Source organism: Delphinapterus leucas, chromosome X (genome assembly GCF_059928025.1).
Source record: "Delphinapterus leucas isolate spDelLeu-1000000601 "Yukka" chromosome X, BTC_Dleu_Yukka2, whole genome shotgun sequence".
In the NCBI taxonomy this organism is placed as follows: domain Eukaryota; kingdom Metazoa; phylum Chordata; class Mammalia; order Artiodactyla; family Monodontidae; genus Delphinapterus; species Delphinapterus leucas.
This window is the reverse complement of record NC_143150.1, coordinates 51,526,087-51,534,523: the sequence shown is the minus strand read 5'-3', so window position 1 is coordinate 51,534,523 and position 8,437 is coordinate 51,526,087. Positions and strand designations below refer to the sequence as shown.

At 36.6% G+C, this 8,437-nt stretch overlaps 1 pseudogene; it reads right to left on the bottom strand.

The window, feature by feature from the left end:
- Nucleotides 1–255: 255 nt before the first annotated feature.
- On the bottom strand, nt 256–6,282 carry LOC111178205 (vigilin pseudogene; annotated as a pseudogene).
- Between the last annotated feature and the right edge of the window lie 2,155 nt (nt 6,283–8,437).

Here is an 8,437-nt window from a genome sequence, read left to right as displayed (position 1 = left end):
AGATCATGAAATTCAGGAAGCATGTGGTAGTTGTTTAATATTTTAATGAAATACTTTTAAAACTTTAAAACAATGGAAAGTTTGTCCCATAAATGAAATTTCAAAGGCAGGTCCTGAGTGGAAATTAGATACTACATTGGTAATTACTGGACTCACACAGAATTGAGCACTTCACTTTCACTATAACGTATTTTGGAGGATTTTAGGAGAGATGTATTGGAGTCAAAGTATAAGAAATGTACAAATGATCCAGAAGCTGGGTCTGTTTAGAGATAATTTTTGACATCTTTCAGTAAGCTTGCTGGAAAAACATTTCTGGGTTTTGGTCATTACTTGCATCTCCAAGGGTGAGCCTTAGGGTCCACTTGAGGATCCAAGCTTGGAAAATATTCAGAGCTGTTCATGTCAGGGATCTTCTGAATGGTGTTTGCAGTACAGGGAACATCTTTTTCTGCAAAACTCTTAGATGGAATATAGACTAAATCACACAGAGTGACCTTCTTCATATGCTCCTTCTGTAACTCATGCTTTGGAACAACAGCCAGAAAATATTCCTCAAGACTGAGGATGTGATTAATTGCTTTTGTGACTTTATTAGGGAGTCCAGTCACAGTGACGATGTTTGCATCTTGGACTCCTCTAGGAGGGAAAGAGATGTCAACCTGAAATTGATACATGATTTTATGAATGGCTTTTCCACGGGATCCAATAATGTGGCCATGAACACGATAGTTTAGTGAAATTTGCTTAGTAACTGTTTTTTCAAACTTTTGCACCATTTCCATTATTGTATCCCGAGCGGCTATGGTGTTATTTTTATATCCAATGTTTGTGATTTCATCTTGTATCTCATTGCTCCCTTTACTTGGAAAATGTATAGTAACTTTATGCTCTAAACCAATTTGAGCAATAACTAACCCCTTACGACCAATGATCTTGGGGTACTATTTGGGGTCTACTGTGAACTTGAGTCTGAAATTTCTTAATGATCGATCATCTATTTCAGTTTGTAAAGCCTTGACTTGTTCTTGTAATCTAGCCTTGGCTTGTTCTACATTTGCAGCAAGGCCAGTGATGGAAATGATATCAGACTCTAATTCAAGTGCTGATACCTGTATATTAACTTCAAACTCATCCATTATCTTGTGTATCCTACTTCCTTTCTGACCAATGATGTAATGATGTAGATCAAAGGGCGCATCTACTTCAGCAGTGACAGGAATTAAAGCCTTAAGGGCTTCCATGGCTGCTTCACACTTTTCCTTTTGGCCTGAGATAAATATGGTGTCACATTTTGTTGGGGAAATAGAAGCAGCTCCTGTAGTGCTCTTTTCCCTTTCCTTATTTTCTAGAACAGCTGGCTGTTTATTGGTAAGTGAAATCTCCTCTCTCTCTGGGAATTTGATTTGAACGCTATAATCTCTAGTGGTTTGTCTGATCCGAGAACACATTGGTCCCATGAAAAACTGAGGGAACTTCTGGGGAATAACACATTCTGTTGCTACTTCATTGTCCAAATCCCCATTAATTTCTTGAATATGTTTATTGACTGCTTCTACACAAGGCTTTGCTCCTTTGATTGTGACTTTGTTACTCTGTTTTCCTGAACATGAAAAGTTAATAATCACACCACCATACTCCTCAGTCATCTCCTGTAACACCTGGCCCCTTTGCATAAAAAAGTGCTGGTGACTCATGGGATTTATCAGTATGTTGTCCTCTACCACATCATCTAGATTTGTAATTAAACCCTCTAGTTTCTTTTGTGCATCTTTGACAGACTTCTCTGTCCCTATAATAGTTAACAAGTCTTGATCCTCGTCCTCAGGGATAGGGAAAATGATACATGCTCTAGCCTCTTCACAGACTTTGGGAACATTGCCTCCATTTTTACTCATGAGGAATTTATGATACTCTGGCTTGACATGGAGGACCACAGAATAACTCTTGGTTTGCTCTTCTACTAGTTGCAGCAGCTTTTTCTTGGCCACCTCCACATTTTGGTCAGGTCCCCTAATATGACTCTTTGAAGTCCTGAGTTGTTTTTTGGAAAGTGGATATGGATACTTCCACATTCTTCCGTGACTGCACCAATCAAACCGTCTTTAGAGTCAATAAAGGATTTGTGTAGATTGGAAGGAATAGAAATTTCTAGTTCTGAAATATTGGCTATATCTTTCTGAATTGAAAGAATCAAATCACGAGCCACTTCACAGTTTGCTGGCTTTCCACTGATTACAATATTTTCTGAGTCGCTATTTGCTAATGAAAGATTAATTTTGGTGTTGCTTGCTGCACAGATTTCTTTGATGTTTGCACCTCCTTTTCCAATGATATTTTTGTGAAGCCTTTTGAAGATGAGAATAGTTATGGAATAGGTACTTTCTACAATGTCTGTCACCACATTCTCCAAATATTATGTGCATTTTTCTAATTCATTTCTTGGTCCTCTAATTTGGACAATGTCACTTTTTTTTGTGCTGGGTCAGGAAAAGTAATTAGAACCTCTGGAAACTTCTTACGGATGTCATGTATCCATTCACCTTTCTGCCCAATGATTGCGTGGTGAAATCTTTGCTCAATGATTAAGTCCTTGTGCTCATTTTCTAAATGAGAAGCAAGTTCAAGAAGTTCTTTCTTGGCCTGTTGGGCACCCTGAGATTCCCTCTCAATGCTGATCTAGTTATTCTTTGCATTTTCAGGTGAGATTAGCACAGAAACTTTATTCCTTTCTTTAATCCCATTTATGATAACACCTTTCTTCCTTGTCAGGAGTTTGTGAAACTTATAGTCAACATTAGTCTCTGCATAATCCATCCTGTTAATTAGATCTTTTACTATGACCTCAATTTGTTCTTTAGCATAATTAACATCTTCTGTCAGCCCTTCTATTGTAATTTTATCTTCTCCAGAAAAATTTATGTGAACTTTTGGCATGTTCTAAGTAATTGTAGATATATTATAACCTTTCTTACCAATAACAAATCTGTGAAGCCAGGAAGGTACAGAGATAAAGGAAAGAGTGTAAACTTTGGTATTTGAGTAGGCTTCAGTAAATGTCTTCCTTAAACTTTCAGGCTTACATTGATATGTCACAGAATCTGACATGCTCTGTGAGGATGAGATCTCTATTGAAACTCCAGTTCTTTCCAGGATCTCCTGGATGGAATTATTTTGGGGACCTATGTACATTTGTGCTGCAACTTCCTCTCCACATCTATGGATGTGGTTTTCTCTGTAGTATTGTCAAAAATCTTCTTTACACAAGCCTGATCCTGATCTAGTTGTTGCTTTTTTCCAGGAAAGCTTATTTGTATCTGATTGGCACTAGATGGTGAGATGTGGATGTGGTCCTCCATTTCCTGTAGATTCTGTCAAAAGTTTTATTGGATGGTCCAGCAATGAAAGGATGAAATGCTTTTCCCACATCTAACCTTTCTTCAGCACACTTGTTTTGTTCAGTAGACATAAGTAAGACTTCATGTGGAGCCTTTTTCATGATCTCTTTGGTGCCAATAGTATTGATCCAGGTGCTGTGGTTAACTGGGCATAAGGTCTGAATGTTGGTTGCAGCTTTTTGTTCTAGGTCTTGCAGTTTTTCACCAGTCTTGCCTAGCAAGACTAGCAAAGCAAAGATGTTCTTTGGGAATGGAAGCTGTAGTTAAAACTTGTTTCTTAAAACATGGAAAAAACTCCTTCTGAGCTTTCGTGACAGATTCTGGCTTGCCAGAGACTATAATGTGGAGGCATTGGTTTTTGACAAAAGTTATTTCTAGGTTGGCACCAGTTCTTTGCATGAAGTCTAGATAGAATTTTGCTTGTGTACCTTCCTCAGATTCACATAGTGTTTCTCCTCCAGAGGCACATAAAACCTTGAGTGATGACTGATGTCATGATAAGATGACTATTATTGTTTGAGGATGCAGCAGGCTCCTGAGCATTTTCCAACCAACTTGTTTTCTCTAGAAGTTCAGTGAATTTATCTTTGGAGGTTGGAGTGTCAAGATCCTCTTCTGAATTTAAAGCAGTAACATCATTATCTTTTTGAATGTATCTACTTGGGTGCTGTTAAATTTTCTTTGTAATTCATAGTTGATTTTTAATTATTTAGAGGTGTTGCAGCTACATGGTCAGTAGCCAGAAAATTCATCCTGTATCTGCCTTTTTGCATAATTCTGTGGGAAAAATAAATATTTTAAAGACATAATTCCTTTCCAAATTAATCTATAAACTCAAATCAATAAAAATTGAAATCCTAATATTTATAGAACTTGTAAAAATGTCCAAGGTTCATCTATTCTACTGTTATGAGAGTACCAAGATAAGGTTCAAATTATAGGGACTGTGAGGAAACAGCCACCAGTTTGTTAAAGAAGAGAAATATATCTTTTGATTATTCTTATCAGAGTCATCTCAAACCTCATTTTGCCTTACCCAGTGCCATCATTTTTTGATCTTTGGCACTATTGACTGCAAATTATTTTTGGAAAAATCTAATTCTCTAGTCTTCAATAATACCATATTTACAGGGTTTCCTTATTTTCTTAAAAGCTTTTTGAAGAATAATTTATATACTATAAAATGCACATAGTCTATGCATACAATTTAATGATTTTTAGTTAATTTACAGTGCTGTACAGCCATCACAACAACCCAGGCTAAGAACATTTCCATCACCCGAAAGAGCTTCCTCATGCTCATTTGCAGGTAATCCTGTTTCCACACCCAGGCAAAACTAATTTATTTATTTTTCCTCTATAAACTTGCATTTCCTGGACATTAAATAAAAATATTATCAAACAGTATAAGAGGGTCTTTTGTACCTTGATTCTTTGCCTTTACAATCCGCTTTTTGGATTCAACCATATTATAGCATATATCAGTAGTATATTCCTTTTAATTGCTCAAAAATGCTTCAATTCTATTTACTTTTACCTTAATGACTGTTGTAACTCAATCTTCTTTCCTGGCTCCAAGACCTCCACTGGGACTCTATATACCCAAGTGTTACAGGATGCTCTTTTGGACTCCTTTCTTTGTCTATATTTTTTCCATATGTGATGTAATTTACACTCATAACATTGAATATCATTGACAGACTGATGATCCTCAAATCTACTACTCCAACCCTGAAATGCAATGTGTATATGCATAAACCTTCTTCATATCATCACTTGAATGTCTAATAGTCCTTTCAAATGTAATATATCAAGTGAACTCTTGATTTTGTCCCCAGACTTTCTCTTCTTGGAATATTCTGAAACTCAGAAAATGTCCCCAGGGTTTTCTCCTATTTCTCAGGCCAAGTACTTGGCATCATCTTTGACTTCTCACTTTCTCTCACATAACACATGTAAAGTAAGAACATCCCTGTTAATCTAAGTCTGACCTATTCTCATCATTTCCATTCTACATTCTTAGTTTAAGCCAGCATGTCAATACTGTAACAAGTATTGAATTGCTATACCACTCTTACTCTTGGCTTCTTATGACCTATTTTCTACAAAACATTCAAATAAGAGGTGATGTCAGCATCATTGTGGTATAAAACATTCTTCCTTTTTGTCTCCCTTTTTAAACAATGAATTAAACATCCATCCATGGACAAAAACACCTTTGTGGGAGTTGTGGGATCCAGCACAGTATACCAAGGGATATGGAAGGAGTCTCACCCACCTGTGCATCTGGTAGGAGGTAGACAGATATCGGTATGGGCTGCGAAACTAGAAGAGCCAGCAAACCTGCCTCAACCCCTCTCACCACAGTCAAAAAAAAAAAAAAAAAAAAAAAAAACATGGAGAGTGCTGACCTGGTCAGATACCCACAGATGAGAGAGATTTTGCAAAAGTCCAGGCTTCCTGGGGTGGAAATTCCAACATGTCACTGGAGCAAAAAACAAAAAAATCCTGTTTGGTCACAGTGGAAATGGTATCAGGAATTTTCCCAGTGTCACCCTCCCCCAAGGCAACACTGCACAGGGCTGAAATATCTGGCAACTTTAACCTCTTCTGTGAGAAGAAAGGAGAGCACACTTTGCTCAGCTATCCCACTAGTGCAGGATGCTGCTGGAGAAACACATTTCTTTCCAGCAGAACTCAGAGTACTAAGGCAGAAGCTCCATGGTTGGGAGGAGGAAGAAGATTGGGAAAAAGTCAATGAATATCAAAGTGCATTAAAGTGACATAGTTCCTGCTGACTGTGCTCAGGACTTTAACAGGAGGTCCACCCAGGAAACTCTGGGAGTACCTGTCCTGAAGATCTCCTCAACAGGTTTGCAGGCATCCCTAATACTGCAAATGCTAAACTCACACCTCTTCCCACTCTGGCCACATGCTCCCAAGTGCAATGGTGAAAGCAAGTCTGGTAAAAAGTGCTATCAGAAAAACAGACCAGGATTGTGGACAAGGAAGAAACCACAAACTTGAGCTATAACACCACCTTCTGGGAAATAAGAGAGGTTTCTCAGGAACAAGAAAATAAAGGACACATATCATCACCGAAAGATAACAATAAATCTCCAATAACTGATCTCAATGGCACATTTTTGCAATTTAGCTTATAAAGAATTCAAAATAGCTGTTTTGAAGAAACCCAGTGAGCTACAAGAAAACTCAGAAAAACAATTCAATGAAATCAGGAAAAAAATACATAAACAAAATATTTACTGAAGACATAGAAAATGTAATAAGAACCAAACAGAAATTGTGGAGCTGAAGAATTCAATGAATTAAATGAGAAATGTAATAGAGAGCATCTGTATCAGAGTAAAGCAAATGGAAGAAAGAATTGAAAGAATGGAAGTGAGCTAAAGGACAGGAATTTTGAAACAACCCAGTCAAAGTTGAGCAACAACAAAAATGAATGGGGAAAGAACAACAATAAAAGCCTAAGTGATTTATGTGATTCCATCAAGAGACAATAATTAGAATAATCAGGATCCCAAAAGGAGAAGAGAGGGAGAAAGGGGCAGAAACTTTATTTAAAGAAATAATAGCTGAGAACGTCCCAAACCCAGAGTGAGACTTGAAAGTCCAAGTTGACAAAGTCAATAGATAATTCTATTATCTCAGTGCAATAGTACGTTCTCCAAGACACATTAGATGAAACTGTGAAAAATCAAAGACAGAGAATCCTAAAAGGAGCCAAGTGGGGGGAAATTGTAACTCTTTAAAAAGAAACCTCCATTAGGCAATCAGCAGATTTCTCAGCAGAAACCCTACAGGCCAGGGAAGAGTGTAATAACATATTTAAAGTGTTGAATGAAAAATTTGAAAACCAAGAATATTCTATCTAGTAAAGTTATCCTTCAGATCTGAAGGAAAAATGAAGACTTTTCTTGCCAAAAATCTGACAGCATTTATTACTACAAGACGTGCCTTTGAAGAAATGCTAAAAGGATTTCTATAAGCTTAAACAAAATGACACTACTCAGTGACATGAAAACACTTGAAAGTATATAAAACATTGGTAAAGCTAAATATACAGTCACACTTAGAAAACTGCAACTTTTAATAGGATTGTGTGTTAACCACTTAACTATAATTTAAAAGTTAAAGGAGAAGACTATTAAAAATAATTATAGCTACTATAATTTGTTAACAAATATACAATATAAAAGGAGGTAAATTGTGACATCAAAAATAAAAGACAGGGAGTAAAAGAACGAAGTTTGTGTAAGTGATCAAGATTAAGTTTCTATCACCTTGAAACTGACTGTTTTCTCTATGAAATATTTTATGTAAGCCTCATGGTAACTACAAAGCAAAATCTTAGAGTAAATGAACAAATGATAAAGAAAAGGGAAACAGAGCATACTAATATGAAAATCACCATTTTACAGAGGTGGGCAGAAACAGAAGGAAAAAGAAACAATGGATACAAAACATCCAGAAAGCAATTGATGGCATTGGTGAGTTCTTACATATCAATAATTTCTCTTAGTGTAAATGGGTATAATTTAACAATCAAAAGCCACAGAATGGCTGGCTGGATTTATTTTTTAAAGCAAGAGCACATTGTATGCTGCTTACCAGATACTCACTTTGACTCTAAAGATCCTATGTGAGACAAGTCAGACAGAGAAAGACAAATACTATATGGTCTCACTTATATGTGGAAACTTAAGCTGAACTTGCAAAAACAGAGTACAATATTTGTTACCAGAGGCTGGGGGTGGAGGAATTGGGGATCTGTTGTTTAAGGGTACAAACTTGGAACTACTAGATAAATAAACCCTGGAGTCTAATGCACAGCATAGTGATATAGGCAATACTGTATTATAAACTCCATAGTTCCTAAGAGACTATATCTTACTTGTTCCCACCACAAAAAAATGATAATTACATGACATGTTAGAGGTGTTAGCTAACATCACAGTGGTAATTATATTGCAATATACAAATGTATCAAATCAACATGTTGATCACCCAAATGATAC